General features: G+C 44.1%; 1 long non-coding RNA gene across 1 annotated transcript; it reads left to right on the plus strand.

Moving 5' to 3' along the window:
* Positions 1-1,993: 1,993 nt before the first annotated feature.
* Positions 1,994-15,600, plus strand: LOC137211102 (uncharacterized). Its single transcript, XR_010936902.1, has 3 exons — positions 1,994-2,133; positions 5,960-6,056; positions 15,498-15,600. It is a non-coding gene; the product is annotated as an uncharacterized lncRNA (long non-coding RNA).
* The last annotated feature ends 1,130 nt before the right edge of the window (positions 15,601-16,730 follow it).

Consider the following 16,730-nt stretch of genomic DNA (forward strand, 5'->3'; position numbering starts at 1 on the left):
TTCACAACTTACACTCTTGAGTCAGGACCACCTGGGGGCATTAAAAATACAGACGTTACCCGCTCCCTGGCCTTTACATCTATGTATACACCCACGCATACCCTGAATCAGAATTTCTGGGGTAAAGCCCAGGAGGGCATGTGTATGACATGGTACATCATGGGATGATAACCACTGTTGACCTCTTTCAGGCCACTCAGTCGATTTCCAATGTCCTTAGTTTATAGGTAGGGAGTTCCTGACATACCTCACCTTTTAGGTGGAGAAAATGGATCAGGTATTGAAGGGCAAAGAGATGGATTGTTTTTTCCTAGTACAAAACCACAGACTTTCTCTGTCTCCCTTTTATTCTCATCCATCTCTGTTCTCTTTCTTGTTGTCTTTGTTGAATCATTCTTACCTGAATCTTAAGAGATGGATGGAAATAGCCTGAAACAGACAAAGGTGAACTCAGGACTCAGTTGTGACCAGAGGCTGCCGGGTGACTTGTGGCCTCCCAGCCCTGGGCACGCAAACAGGAGATTTGTGGCGTGCTGGGAACCCCTGGCGAGGGCTTATCATACAGCGGGGTCTCCCAAAAGCTAATTTACTGGATTATGGCCACATTTCCTTCCGCTCCCCTTTTTAAGCTTAAAAAAAGGACTCCGTCAAAACAACAGGAGGCGTCACAGATGTAAACCTTCAAGGCTTTCTGAGCATGCGAACCATTCCTTGGCTCTCAAGATGATTGAAAATGAGACTTTCCTTCACATCTTCCCATAAACATCAGCTCCTTCTTCCCCCTTGGTGCTCCCAGGGAGGGGAGCCGGCCCGGGGAGGGACTCTGTCCCCGCCCCTCCCCGAGTGGATGGACACACGGTCAAACATCTTCATCCACACTCAGGGTACAAGTTGCTTGCTCACGTAACTCTTAGTTCTACCATTGTAAGAACACTGGGGGTAGTGTTCTTTTATTTACGGGAACACTTATGAGGTCTGAAAGAGTCAGTGATTTGCAGGCCGGGAGCAGATGCAGGCCCCATGTCCGGGTCTGTATGTCAGGGCCCCCGTCACCACTTTCTCTCTCCCCACTGGCCTGGGTGGGAACACACCCGTAGCTCCAACACGGGTGCAGGGCGGCACCCGCCAGGTGTCTGGTTTGGCCTTTCCTTTGGCCTCTGGGCGCTCTTGATGAATATCCCTGTCCTACCCTTGAGACAGGGGCCTGAAGCTGAGCCTGAATTAAACCTGAGTGGAGGCGCTTGGAATGAGAATGTGGTCTGAGATATTTGTTAAGGTCTATGAGGGAGGAATGGAACTTAACCTATTAGCCTTTCTTAGTTTATTCTCCTCATTTCTATTCCACTTGATGTTCTGAAATTGCCGTTTATTAACTGTTCCCTGAACACGCACGTCTTTGCGGAGCGCTTGCTCCGTGCCGCGCGCTGGCGTGGGGCTGGGGGCGCGGCAGCGTGGACTTTCAGGGTGGGAGCAGTGGGGACGCCGAGAGGGCAGGGGGACAGGTGTGGCGCTCTCGAGACAGGAGGAAGGCCCAGAGAAAGCTTCGGGATGTACTGGGGGCCGCTGGCTCCAAAGCCCTGGGGCGGGCGCCGGCTTGGAGGAGGGAAGCGGGGCAGCGAGGAGGGCGGCGTGGCTGGAGCAGACCAGAGCCGAGCACGAAGGCCGGGGCTGGACTTTGGATTTAATTCTGAGTGTGATTGAAAGCCTCCGGGGGTTCTGGAGCTCTGACTTGGGTTTTTTTGTTTTTTTTTTAATAATTAAAAAAAAATTTTTTTTTTTTTTTGTCTGCGTTGGGTCTTCGTTGCCGTGCGTGGGCTTTTCTCTAGTTGCGGTGAACTGGCGCTACTCTACATTGCGGTGAACGGGCTTCTCATTGCGGTGGCTTCTCTTATTGCGGAGGGGGGGCTTGAGGCGCGCGGGCTTCCGTAGTCGTGGCACGCATGCTCAGTAGCTGTGGCTCGTGGGCTCCAGAGCGCATGCTCAGTACTTGCGGCTCGTGGGCTCTAGAGCGCGGGCTTGGAAGTTGTGGCGTATGGGCATAGTTGCTCAGCGGCATGTGGCACCTTCCCGGTCCAGGGATTGAACCCGTGTTCCCTGCACTGGCAGGCAGATTCTTAACCACTGCGCCACCAGGTAAGTCCCCTGACTTGGGTTCTTGAAGCATCAGCCTCGGGAGACTGGCAGCTCGGATTCAGGTGGGAGGGCAGGAACTGGGGAGGAGTGGTCGGGTTCACCGTTTGTTCTGAAAGCAGAGCCAGTGGCATTTGCTGATGCGTTGAGTGTGGGGTAGAGAAGGAATGAGTTGTTCGGATGGGTAATGGCGTGTCTAGATGTGCACACCTGAGAAGCTTCTGTGAGCATTGGCACTTGGAGAGATTCAAATCCAGGAGGCTCCTGGCAGGAGATGGGCCATCGGAATAAGGACTTTCTCTGGAGCTGCTGCAGCAGCTTCCTGGCTCGTCTCGACTCTGATTCCGGGGTTGTGTTTCTAAACGAGGGTTGGCTACTTTCCACTTCCCCCAGATCAGCAGTACGTCTCATTGGCCTTTAGACCAAGTCCCAGGCCAGCCCAGTGGCACTCAAGGCCTCATCCTAGCGTCCCACCCCATCTCCAGCTATTGTCTTGCCTGCATTTACCGATGTTCCGGACACAACAAACTCCCCGCCCCCCGGCTCCCCCGCCCATGTTGTCACAATCACACCCACTGCCTTACTTTATGCTCCTCATATGCCTCAACCTTTCAAGAGTCTTTGGAAGCATATTCAAAATTCTGCCTTTTCCAAGTTCACATCCCATATTCTTCATGATGGAATTATTTCTCTAATAAAACTTGATTTGTACATTTAGTCTAGTCGCCATTTAATCTTCCTCTATATTACAGTTGTATATCTTTAAATGTATGTTATATATATTTATATTATATTTTTGTATATATTGTATATTTTGTGTTATAGTCATATAGCCCTATAATATTGCTTTTATTAACATAAGGTTTCTATTACTAGATTATGTACTTCTCACGGGTGAAACTGGGTCTTACTCTGTATTCCAGTCTAACCTAGATGTTTAGAACCTCAGTCAGTGATCTGAATCATATTCATTCAGTAAAGGTAGACAGGGGCTAAGAGAACAGTTCTGAAGCATCAGATGCCCTCTGATTACAGCTCTTAATGGTACATGAGGGTGATAGTAAAGGACTTGTAAAAACCTGGAAATTGGGTAGTTTTCTGTTTCAGATGCAGCTAGCACTCTCCAAATAATCCAGTGGTCCACCACGTTTCCCAGCTTCCTTTGCAGTTGTATTGGCCACGTGACTAGCTCTGCTCAGTGAAGTGTGAACGGGAAGTCAGGGGTCACTTTGGCTGAGGCTCTTAGGAGCCCGTGCTCTCCTCCATCTTTGTCTCCCTCTGCTGCAGTCATCCTATAGCCATGCGTTAGTATGCAGAGCACAGAGTGGATGGAACCTGGATCCAGACTCAACAGATGGAGAAGGGCCCTGCCATCTCACATTAGACCTCGCAATGATAGGAAGTAAATGTTGTGCTAAATCAGTGAGATTTTGATTTGCTTGTTACCTCAGCATAGCCTGTCTTATCCTGACTACTGTATCTTTTCAAAGTAGAGCTAGTAAATTCTGCATATGATGGCCTTGATTAGCCGTCTGAGAAAGCAAAGTCAGAAATGGTCTGTCTGTAATTTGCAAGGCATCAGACATCGCATTCAGGATGATTCAGAGAATGAGCTCATGGAGGCAGAAATAGAATATGATTGTAAACAAACAGCAGAAATCTAATCTGTTGTGATGTACTGTGTTTCAGAAGGGGGGTGTAGAAAGGGAGATGAAGAACCAGAAGTTGGACATGTGCTTGAGAGAGGGTGTCTTGTGGAGGAACCGCATCTGGCCATTTGGAAGGTGTAACTATACTGTGGCGATGGGCGCACCAAGTTGTTTGGGCCAGATGTCATTTCACATTCAGATTCTGTAACTTCCTGCTCCTGACGTGAAGCCATGCTTGTGGTATAACCTGCAGATAATACTGAACTTGCCATTAGTTTGTACAAAAGGAGAGAAGACCCTCATGTGCTATCATACATTCTAGCTGGTTTCATCGACAGGCCATTCTCTAGCCAGTTAATTCTCTAGCAGGCTATTTGTTTGTATCAGCCTCCGTAAGGCAGTAAGTTCATTCATGAGAGATGGAAATCAGACTCCATCTTTGAGTCTGTGGAAATCAGACCCAATCCGCTGGCAAGCCACCTTGTGAGGTCTTTAGGCAGCCAGGTGGGCAGCCAGCCAGCCAGGTCTCAGACCCTCCCCAGGCTCCACCACTCAGCATTGCCCTGGGGGGTTGTACTTGGTACAGCGCGTGTTCTTGACCTGCACCCTTCAGAGGCTCCCAGGAACAGAGCTGACTGGGAAACAGTCAGCTTTGTCTGTATGATCTCATGAGCCTTTACATTAACATTGGAGGCCCCAAAACACCCCATTAGAGAAGCTTCTCCTTGAAAGTAAGGTTGATTGTTGCACTGAAAAATGTATAGACCCAGCCATAAACAGAACTGATTTTTGTTTACTTAGATGAATTTTAGGGAGAGGAGTCATGCAAACATACTCTCATTCTGCCATTTCCCCCAGAAATCTCAAAGACAGTTCTGGATCATCAACAATATGTATATCTGCAGCTGTGTGTTTGAAAGCTACCAGCAAATCCATTCTCAAATAAATAGTTGTCTCTCATATGAGCATCATGTTTTGGAGATTTTCAGTTCCCTTTGTTCTCCTTTCCGATTCCAGACTTGACACATTGGTTATGTTCTCATATCCCAAATACCAAGCCCCAAACTAAAAATAGAACACAAATCTTTGTTAATGTTTTTTAATAGTAAAAATATTCATATAAATAAGAATTTCTAAAAGTGTAGAAGTAATAAAAAAAAAATAGAAAGTAGGACCCTTCCTAGTTCCACCCTGTAGAAAAAGGCACTGTGAAAGTTTGGTGAATATCATTCCAGATCTTCTCCCTACACATATACAACCGTATGTTTTATTATTTACAAAAATGGGATAATTTTATGCGTGCTGTCTTACAGTGTGCTTTTTTTCTCTCGGCGACATATCTTGGGCATATTTTTCATGTCAACGCACATTTGTATGTTTTAGTGGCTGCGGAATATTCCATTTTATATGTGTACTATAATTTATTTAGCCAATCCCCATTGCATTGCTCTCAATTTTTCACGTTTATAAACAATCCTGAAATGAATGTCCTTGATTACAGATCTTTGAGTACTACATGGTCTTAATATAGTTAAGTTTCTAGATGAGAAAGAAAGAATTCTGTATTTTAAATTTTAGGTCAAAAGAATTCTGTATTTTAAATTTTAATAGCTTCCGCCCAAAGATCTGTACAGTTTACACATTCACCACTGCCATGCTGGCATCTTGGTTGGATTTGCATTTTGATAATCTTAGATAAAAGAAATCTCAGGGCTAGAATCTGCTGTGCAAGGTAGAGGTGTAATTTTTGAATTACAAAAATGCAAAAATTACCCCATACAATGCCATTTTGGTCGTAGTTTCATAAGCACAAAATGGTAACCATGACTCCTGAGTGAAAGCAGAAGTGCAGCCCGTTCTGACATTCTCTGTCGAGTTCCCACCTCTCAGCTCCCAATTCCGACAAAGACAGCCATACACATGTGAGGAGGTTTGCTGGGCCGGCTGGAGTAGGAAGTGCTTTGCTTTAAATCTGCCTTTTATGGAGGAGTCAGTGGGCTGAAATGGAAAGGTCCTTAACTCCCACACTTGCTGGCTCTGCACCCTTGGTGCGCCACTAATTCTCTCTGAACTGATTTCTTTATCTGCCTAATGGCATTTTGTGAGAACTAACTGAGAAATTAAACGTTAAGTCCCTAACCAATGCCTGACATGTAGCATTTGCTTGTTTTCTCCATCAGCTGAGCATCCTTCCTCTGTGGAGAGTAGAGCTGCTGTTCTAGGACCAAACTTCACTGTGACAAACGACTCCAGTTTTAAACCATCTCCTAGAGAAGGGTAAGTATTACTTGTAGGGATTCTCTATTCCTCTTGACTTGTTTTCAATATATTGGACGTTAAGGTACGTTATTGAACAGGACACTTTTTTTGTTTGTTTTTTCAGAGCAATTTTCTCTAAGAGTCTTAACCATGTCCATTTGGTTTTGCCAAGCGCATTGTGAAATAAGTCATATTACTGTTTGGCCACATTATGTAGATATAGCTCATTATGTTTAAATCTGCCTATTGTTTCAAAGGTAGCTCTGTTGACGCTGGTTCCAATGGGGGTGACTGTCACCAAATGAGACCAGAGTTGGGTCTGTGAGGCTTTTCACTCCGTGCACGTGTGAAATTGTTTCCTGGGTGAGCTGTTCTACCTGAGATTTGAAGAATCTGTCACTCGTGGTAATTTCCTTCTACCTGACGGTTTAGACAGACTCTTGCTGTGCTTGTGCCCATTCAAACTACTCCAGGGTGTTCTCAACCACATGGCTGCCCATCTGGAGTATCCAAAAGGATCTTGGTGGATACGTGGGAAGCAGCTGCAGGTGGAGACTATTCCTGGAGAAATGCAAAGAGCCCAGTAGGCAGGTGGGGAAACATGCCCTGGACAGGAGGGAGGCAGCACAACCTAATTCATTATCTTGCTTTTATTTAACCACCATCAAAGGTGGGGAGTGTAGTGAATAGTGTCCTTAGTCTTCAGATGAAGAAATGGGAATTCACAGGTTTAATGACTAAGTCTAATGAGATTTGTAAAGCTCGAGCTTGGGCTCAAGACTTGTGGTCCAGTGCCGTCTCCACTGGGGAAGACTGCGATGGTGTAGCACCCCAAAACTGTTCCTGGGCTGCAGATGCAGGAGGCCCAGATTCAGCGTGCACAGCAAAGTGTCAGGGTTCAGCCACATACATGAAGGTCAGCGGGAACACCACCTAGTGGGAAACTAGAGGGAAACTGAGGCAGACACCCTGTTCTATGGAGTGTGTTGCTGAAGCCAGAGATGGAGGGACCAAGGATGTCAAGGTGTTCAGGGCTCACCTCAGATACCAGTTGCTTCACCCAGTCCAAGATCCAACTGGGAGAGGTTGGAGGCTGTTAACTTACCCTAGTTCATCAGGGTTCGTTAGGTACGAAGCATGGCAGAGCTCAGGAGAAATGAAGCCTCGTGACTTCAGGTCAGAGGGGCTGCAAACAGCAGAGACTGTATGTAGGTTTCGCAGTTTAGCCCACAGAATTGCCCTGTTCCAGAAGCTTCTTCTACCTTCCTTGCTTCACCTCTGCATTGCCGATTGAGTGCAGCAAGCAATGCCAATGATGCCAGACTGTGATGGGCTCCGTGAAAGTGCTCTGAGCCCACTTAACCAGGTTCTCTCCTTTCCTGTTGGAATGAGTCAGCCCGTCATTGAAACGTGTGCTGTTCGTGTGGCAGACTTCCGTGGCTGATAAAGCTCTGAGTGAAGTTTAGGCAGCCGCGTGACCTCGGTCCCCTTCAGATTTATACCTGTTCATAGTTCTAGTTAGTCTGCAAAGTCACTTGTAGATAATAACAGCTTTTTTTTCTGTTATATTCTCCAAGAATCCAGTTACACTAAGCCTCTTGATACAGGTTCATGAGCTCAGATCATGCTCATGACCAATTGATTGGGAGTTTTTCTACTCCCCTCCCTTCCCCCCTCCCAACCCTTCAGCCGCAGATTAATATCTAACATCTTTCTAGAAGGCTGATAACAAAGTATCTTTGTAAAGAGCAAAGGCTTTTTTTTTTTTTTAAGCTGAATTCTGGTTAACCAAGTTTATTTTCTGTTGAAGCAGAGAATAACTATAGAAGGCACAGACCTGGCTGCTCAAATTCTTTCTTTTAAAATGAATGTTTTCATTGCTCTAAATTAGAAGATGCTGAGGGTGATGGAGTGAGAAAGTCCAGGCAGGGCCTTCTGTTTAGCTACGATGTCCAGTTCTTGCAGTGATATGGAGAAAAGCAAAGAAAGTGATGTGTTGAAAGGCAATAGTGCCATTTTCAGTCTTATTTATCTCCTGCTCCTTGTTTTTATTTTTAAGGAATTAAAGGTAAATAATTTGTACTGAAATACATAAGGATAAATATTGGGTGGGGTGTTTCTAGCCACTTTTCTGTCTGAAACTTTTTGATACTTTTGGGTAAGAAAATCAAATGGGTTTCCTTTGTTATATAAACTCCAAGGGATTGAAAGCTAGGAGAGAAAATATAATCAGTAAAGCTTTGGCTTAATCAAGCTTCTAGACCCAGTGACCAATTTATAGGAAAATAAGACACAGGAGCATGTTAAGATACATCATGGGATGCAATTAGCAAAACTCAGATATAGGAAGTTCTAAAGAACAGATAATCTAATTTCTTCTTTTTCTTCTTCTTCAACAACATCAACAAGACATGGGAAAAATAAATGGGGGAACCCATAATTTAAAAGAGATTTAAGATATATAACTGGGCTTCCCTGGTGGCACAGTGGTTGAGAGTCCGCCTGCCGATGCAGGGGACACAGGTTCATGCCCCGGTCTGGGAAGATCCCACATGCCGCGGAGCGGCTGGGCCCGTGAGCCATGGCCGCTGAGCCTGCGCGTCCGGGGGAAAAAAAAAAAGATATATAACTAATAGTAGTGTATGGACCTTACTTGGATCCCAGTTCAAATCCCTACCTAAAAGATTTATAATCTTGGGGTAGTTGGGGGACAGCCCAGTAGCAATGAGAACTGCTAACATTAGACTGTGGGCTCTAATATCACTTTCCCCTAAAAGAAACCAGGCTTCCTTAAAGAAGTGGCCACTTCCATGCATAATATACAGCGTGAATTTAGAAAGTCTTGTCATATCAGTTAGCAAGGAAAATGGCAAAGACTTCTAACATCATCTTAGAACTCAAGAGCTACCTTGGTCAAAGATGGGAAATATGGGCGTCAGTAAGAACAATTACTGCAGTGGATAGAAACAGTTCAAATATGCTTAAATTCATGAGTTCATAATGCTACTTGAAAAAGTGCAAATGAAGTGGTCATTATTGGAGGATGCCAAGGAACCAACTCATTATTTGAACCTGGTAGACAAGAGGGAAAAATCAAGCATTTATTCTTCCTTTTAAATATGAACTGTGCCATGAGACGGTCAAAAGAAGACGGGAAGTTTCTCACCCTAGAAGTAATCCAACTAATAATTGAGGAAGAAAGATTACCATTTTGTAACCATTAATTAATGGATGAATCTAGGCATTGAGCATGAATGAATACTAATATCACAACACTACAAACAGATATTGTGCACCCCTGCAATGGAAGAACATAGTACCCCTATGACACAGTCTTGACAAAAAGTACTTGAACGTGCTTAAGCCTCTAGATCCAACTACCAATTTATAGGAAATACAGATGACAGGGAAACATGTTAAACTGCACCATGGGGCTACAATCACCAAAATCCAGATTGTGGGAACTTTCACAGGACAAACAATCCAGTTTCTTCAACAAATGTATTGCAAGGAAAAGAAATAAGGGTTGGAAAAGGAACCTCTATGCTCGAAGGCAATTTAAAGGATGTAAATCAATTATAATATGTGGATCTTCTTTAGATCCTATTTTTAAAAAGTGTCCAAATTCTAACAAACTGTAGTAACGTTAATGACATTCACGAGATCAGGATATTTGAACACTGTCTAAGGAATTATTATTTTGTTACATGTGATACTGGTATTGTGATTATGTTAGACTCTTTATCTTTTATAGGTATATATTGAAATATTTACAGAAATGATATGAGGCCTGGGAGTTACTTCAAAAGCATAAGGTTAAGGGGAGTCATCTCCTGGGGTGGAGATGAGCCAGACAGACCATGGGTTGATGGCTGTTGGAGCTAGGTAATGCTCATAGAGGAGGTATTATTTTGCCTTTTTGGTGTATGTTCAAAATTCGACATAATAAAAAAAAGATTATTTTAAAGGATAGGTAAATGTGAACACTGACTTGGTGTTTATGTTGAGGAGTTAATGTTATTTTTAAAGTTTGTGGTAATTTGGATTTACACCTTTGAAAAGATAAAATAGTTTCTGGGATTTGCTTCAGATCATTGGTGCTTGTAGGGATAAAAATGAGATAAAAGTGTCCACTGTTGTATAAGTTTGAACATTTCCTAAATTATAGGTAACATACAGAAGCTAGGCTAGGCTGTAATTAAAGAAAAAAAAAGGGCTGCAGCATAGAACAGTTAATGTAAAAATGCCTTGTGTCTTTGACTAAAGTGAATGAAAGCCAAATGTTCATTTTCATTTTTCATGCTAAGCTTTTGGGTTAGCAAAAACAAAACCTAAACACAAATGCATTTAAGGCAAAGTGAATAGAAGTATATAAACCTGTTGACAGTAAAGAATTCTTCTTTGTAGCAATCGTATAATAAAACAAGGAATTTTTCAGCCCCATTTCCTCGCCCTATATCATCTGAAGGTCAGTAATGCTATTGTGTGTAAGATTTCTAGTGTCATTTATATAAACTGCCTACTAAATTAAGTTCCTAAGTTAAACTTGAAATTTATCAGAGGTAGACCTTGAAATTCATACATACGAGAAAAATAGGTAAAGTCGCATATTACAGAAGAGAAAAGATAAGTACCCATTTGTTTGAGCTTTAAAATGTACTGAAACGAGATAAGAAGGATGTTTTTATCAAAATGGTAAGAGCTACAAAAAAAAAGACGATTATATAAGGTCTTAGATTCTAGATGCTGAAGAGTAGATGGAGAGGGTGGCGGGAAGGAGACATTTGGCAAAGTCAGAGTCAGAATCTGTGGAGTCCGAAGTCTGTGAAGCACAGGGGGCTGTGGATTGCTTGCTCAACCTCCATTCCACTCTGCTTCTAGTTGGAGATGTTGGGACTCTAAACCTGATGCGTGGCAGATTCCCTTGCAGCAGGGATTCTGAATGAGAATTAGGTCTTGCTGATTATACGTGCCTGCGTTTGGATTTGGAAGGCAGACGTGAGGTGGAGGCCGTCTCACTTTCCTTTCTGGGGAGGCTGTCCTGCAGCAGCACTGCAGTTTGCTTTCTCCAGGCTCCTGGGTACTGAGAAGCAGTTGCAGAAGCAGAGCAGCTGTGGGGACTTCCAGACTCTGGCCTCCTTGTCCCTGGTTTACAGCTATGGGAGCGGGTCTGGAACGCATAGCTTCAGTGTGAACCTCAGGCTGGTAGCTGGTCTGGTGGCCCCATCTGCATTGTTGTGGGGTCCCTGCTATAGGCTCATCCCAGAACTTCTCTGTCAGCCCTTCCAAAGACTTTGTAAGCACCCAACTCCCTGGATTAAATTTCTTTCTGTTTAATGCACCTAGCGTGATATTGTTCACGATATTGCTGATGGAAACAAGCAGCATTTAAAAGCGTTCACGCTTTCACAAATGAATGTTAGGCCTGCCAAAATTCACCTTCTCTTCCCCACACACAGTTACCAAGGCCTCACACGTCCAGCTCCATCATCCCCAAGTCCCAGTTCTCTTGGTTCCTTCGCTGTTTCTTGCCAGTGGTCTCAACATTCAAGGTATCTACAGTCAGCGAAGGACCTAGGCTTCAGAGTGGCTGGCAGGGTGTCCCACACTCAGCTTCAGTTGCAGATTCAGCTGTCTTTGAACTGTGCCAACTTCTCCTCCCCCCACACCTATTGTCACAATAATTCTAATATGTAGAGTTTTTTAAAAAATTTTATTTATTTTTGGCTGTGTTGAATCTTCGTCGCTGCATGCGGGCTTTCTCTAGTTGTGGCGAGCGAGGGCTACTCTTTGTTGCAGTGCATGGGCTTCTCATTGCGGTGGCTTCTCTTGTTGTGGAGCATGGGCTATAGGTGCGTGGGCTTCAGTAGTTACAGCATGTGGGCTCAGTAGGGCCCGCGGGTTTCTGTAGTTGTGGCTCGTGGGCTCTAGAGTGCAGGCTCAGTAGTTGTGGTGCACGGGCTTAGTTGCTCCACAGCATGTGGGATCTTCCCGGACCGGGGGTCGAACCCATGTCCCCTGCATTGGCAGGCGGATTCTTAACCACTGCACCACCAGGGAAGTCCCACATGTAGAGATTTTATCCCTATTCAAAGACAAGGTGCCTGAAGCTTAGAGACATTAAATAACATGTCCGATATCCATGTTTAAGGGCAGATTTAGGATTTGATCTCAGTTTTGTCTATTGAATGAGCTTTTGAAAATACACTAATGTAGGTATATAGTAAGCATCATAGTTTAGTCCTGCAGTCCTGCCGAGGACTGAGTAGAGGCTATACAAGAAACAGAATTTCTTTTCTTCTGTGCTGGCTTCCTGCCTTTCAGTTAGTTCATAGAAGACAGCCGAGGAAGAAGGCGTGGGAAAGAAGCCATAAAATATGAGTGAACAAAAGGAGCCAAAGGGTAGTGGAGACGAGCTGGTGGTGTTGGTGCTGTCGGTGGTAGAGATGGGTGGCATTGGCACGCTCGTGATGCTAGCTGGGGCAGTGGCAGCCCTGGTGGGCTTCGAGGTGTGGTCCGTCTGCTGCTAGCGCTCAGTAGGGGAGCAGATTGAAAGCTGCTTAAACATTTGTAGTGTTACTTCACCCTCGCTTCCGCTCCCTCCTTTCATTCTGTTGATAGAACGAACCTCTCTCTGCCGTAAAGGAGGAGTCTTCTTTCTGGCCTAGCAAACCCCACGCAGCTCAGCCAGGCCGCAAGGCTTGGTTGAGGCCTGGACCCCTGTCTTTTCCCTGTGAGTAACTTGACCTCCAGCTACAGACTTGGACCTCCTATATTCTGTTCCGTAACTGTGCTGTCTCTAAAACGCCAGCATGTGACTCCACGGGTGCTGTGCCCTGCCCCTGCAGTGGGCCTGGGAGCTAAAATACATGGCTCAGGATTCCAGTTCTGCAACTTTCTGTCTGTGTGATTCTGGCCCAGTTCCTTAACCTCTTTGAGCCTCTGTTTCCTCATCTCTGAAATGGGGGGAAATAACACTACTTCACAGGGTTAGAATGTGGATAAGGAAGTGAGTTAATTGTCTAGAACATGGCAGGTGCTTTATACATGGTGTCCCTTATATTAATTATACACACTCTGAATGGAGTCAATGCGTCTCTCCACTGGGGTAAGCGGATGAGAAAACAGGGGGGTATCAAAGTGTATTTCTTCACTGACCAGAATAGATTTTCCATTAAGAAACTTACTTTCAAACGCATGCAGAACAGTCCAGTTCCTCGCAAGTGAAGTGTTGTTTTTTTGACTTGGCAAGGGCATGGTGTGCTCTGAGCCACTTACTGTCTTGTGTCATCAACGAAACACAACAACAGTAAGCAATTGGTGTTTGGCCTTCGTGACTCTGATCTCAGGTATCTGCCCACAGCCTGGTCAAGCTCTGGAGGCACACTTCAAATAACCCTTAGATAAATATTATTTCCTCTTAAGAGGAACCGTCAACCTAATGAATCATATTAAAATAATTCCTGACTGTACATTTGCCTAGTGTTAAATGTTCATAAACTTTATTCTGAACAACTCAGGTGCCATTAGACTTAGAGCTGTTACAGGAATTTTATCGTCTCTCCTTTTTCATAAATGTTTGTGTTTATTTAAAAACAATTTGCACAGAGTTGAGAGCTTAAATTTTATATTTTCTAAAAGGAAGAAGGGAATAATTAATTGTGTATCTCCCTATTTCTATCTATAGACCATCTCACTAAATATCTAGATCTGAAACTCTATGAGATTGATAAATATGCAAAAATCTGTGCTATCGGAAGTTGAAACGAACATGTTTAAATGAGATGTTTTTTATAAAGTGCTCCCACAGTTCTTGACTCAAAGTTAACAGTTTATAAAATCAGCTCCTTTTGAATATTTACTAGTGCCTTCGTTTGATGATTCTGACTCATACTATGTCCAGAAATTGTGTTTTCTTCACTTTGAAAGTGATTCATTTTTTTTCTTGCAATCCACTGGATATTGAGATCATGTCATGATGTGACTTAAACGTGATGTAACCTGGTGGAGGAAGGAATTACGTGACGTTGAGAAGGTCAGGTTGAATGAAGTGTTCCTAGTACCCTAAGGAAAGGAGATATTACCCTCCATTGGTTTACAAGTCATGTTTCAAATGTTTTCTTTGAGGTTAGGACTCAGATCATCCCTTTGCTATATACACTTAGTAATTTGCTAATTCATTCCTCAGGCTTCTAAGTAGCATTCAGACAACCTTATTTGTCTCCAGTCCCCATCTATAAAGTGGATGGCACGCCTACCCTACAGGTGTGTCATGGCTAGCAAGGCATAAGTATTTACTGGGGACTTATTTTAGCAAGAACTTAAGAAAGACGTCATGGCCCTTAGCCTTCATAGAATTGACTGTTGAGCCTTAGAGACCAAAGTGAAAGAAAACATTGTGAAAAAATGTTTTCATTGTTCCCTGAGAATTGAATACAGATACCAGGCCATGCAACCCCGGCTTCTGTCACTGCACTGAGTGCATATCCGGCTCCCTGGATAGTCTGGCCTTTCCCCCTCATAGCCCAGACCTCCTGAAGCTGCATGTTGGATTTGAGAAAACAACCTTTCCAGATAAAGCAAGATCATTCTTTGTTATCAGTAGACACATGGCCCACCCCCCCCACCACCCACCCCCCGCACCCCCCCCACCCCCGGCAGAAATTTCAAATAGCACTCAAGGTCCATTAGTAGAAGAATGAGAAGTGAAATTGGATCGCCCATTGAGGGTTGAGCTTTGGGTCTTGAGTCGTATTTAGTGATTAGTTTCTGAAAAGCCTTCTGCTGGTCAAGCTGCAGCACACTTTGGTCTTCTCCTGGTCCCATTAGGGTCATGGTCCGCAGTGAGGAAACTCAGCTTCTGATAAGGAAGAAGCTTGAGGGTTTTTTTTTTTTCTTTTTGCAGGTAGTACAGGGGGGTCAGGAAGCAGGAGCAGAGGATGTCCCCTTGACCTATGAGATAAGAAAACAAACAAACCCATGTGAGGCAGGAGTGACATTTGTTCCGAGGCCTAATTTTAGAAGCAGAATGTGAGGAGATGAGTTGGAACACACATGGGCAGCTCCAGTGAAAAGTTGAGATGGAATGTTCTTGCTCTTACTCTGAATGTGCTGTGGGACCAGCATGCACTGGGTTTTGCAAACAGATAATTGCTGATAGATTATAGTTTTCTACTGGAGGGTCTGAGATAATCTGGCTGGCTCTCTGTGAACAAGGAAATAGACTTGGTAGGAGCTGAAGGATGAAAAGTAACTTTCCTACATTAACCATCTAGGAAGCAAGTAGGAAGGGGAAGTAGAAACCCCCCAGGATGACTCCCTTGATTGAATCTTCATGGTGCTTTGTAATTAGGGGCCCTAAAGGGATGTCTGAACATTCAAAGGAAACTGGAAGACTGAAGGCTGTCTAGATGAGGGGTGGCAGATACATGGCATAAATGCCACCCTCTTCTTTTCCAGGCCATGGCAGATACCGCCAATCAGTCACGGCACTTTTTCCTACTAAGATCTTCAGTTCTTTTATGCTGAGATCTACAAAATTATGAAGACCACCTCTTCCTGTGTGAGTTCTCATTTTGTACTTCTGGTTGGAATAAATTAGAACTCACAAGACATCAAGAAACTGATATAAATCAAAAGGTTTCACTCTCCCTTTATTCCAGTTTATTGTGGTGGTCATGAAGTCTCTTAAAGTGAAGTTGATCTTGGTGATTTATTCTGGTCGAGGCACTTGTCTTATTGTTATTTTATTTTTTTTGCATAATGAGATTAATGTTAATTTTCAGAGACCGACTCATACTAACCAAGCTTTAGAAAACTAATGTTGTGGTATAATAAGAAATATACATGGGCTTTGCTCCCAGTTCTTGGTACAGAGCTCCTAAAACTCGGCATTTCTTGAGTGACAGGACTGCCTTTTGTTATTCATAAGAAGATCCTTTTCAGCACATCTGAGTTTATGCTAACGAGGTGACTTAACGTGTCCCCTGGATAGTCTGGGATGGGGCAGATTATCAGCAAGACCAAGCGATTAGAGGGTAGGAACTTTCAGCCCCCATCCACAGCCTCTAGGAAGGGCAGCGGGAGGAAGGCTGGAGATGAACACTCTACAAAAACTCTTGAACAATGATAGGTGATGAGCTTCCAGGTTGGTGAACACATAGAAGTGCTGGGAGGGTGGTGTGTCTGGAGGGAGCATGGCAGCTCCATGACTCTCCCCCGTTGCCCTAAGTATCTCTTCCAGCTGGCTCTTCCTGAGTTGTATTCTTTTATAATAAATCAGTAAATGTAAGTAAATGTTTCCCTGAGTTCTGTTAGCTATTCTAGCAAATTATTGAGCAAGAGAGGGGGGGGTCAGGGGAACCTGATTTATAGCTGGTTGGTCAGAAGTGCAGGTGACAGCATGGACTTGCAATTGGCCTCTGAAGTGGGGGTGGGAGGTAGAGGAAGGGTGGGTGTGGTGAGACTGAGCCCTTAACCTGTGGGATCTGCTGCAATCTCTAGGTAGATAGTGTCAGGATTGAATTTGTAGGGTACCAGTTTGTGTCTGCCCGAGATTGGGGAATTGCTTGGAGAAGGAAAAACCCACACATACTTTTAGCTTGCCCTGGGCCTTGTCTACCTGAGAAGTAAAATTATCATGAGAAAGTTTCTTGAGAATTATGGAACCAGAACTAACAGAATCAGTTGCCT

This window comes from Pseudorca crassidens, chromosome 18 (assembly GCF_039906515.1).
Source record: "Pseudorca crassidens isolate mPseCra1 chromosome 18, mPseCra1.hap1, whole genome shotgun sequence".
Taxonomy (NCBI): Eukaryota; Metazoa; Chordata; class Mammalia; order Artiodactyla; family Delphinidae; genus Pseudorca; species Pseudorca crassidens.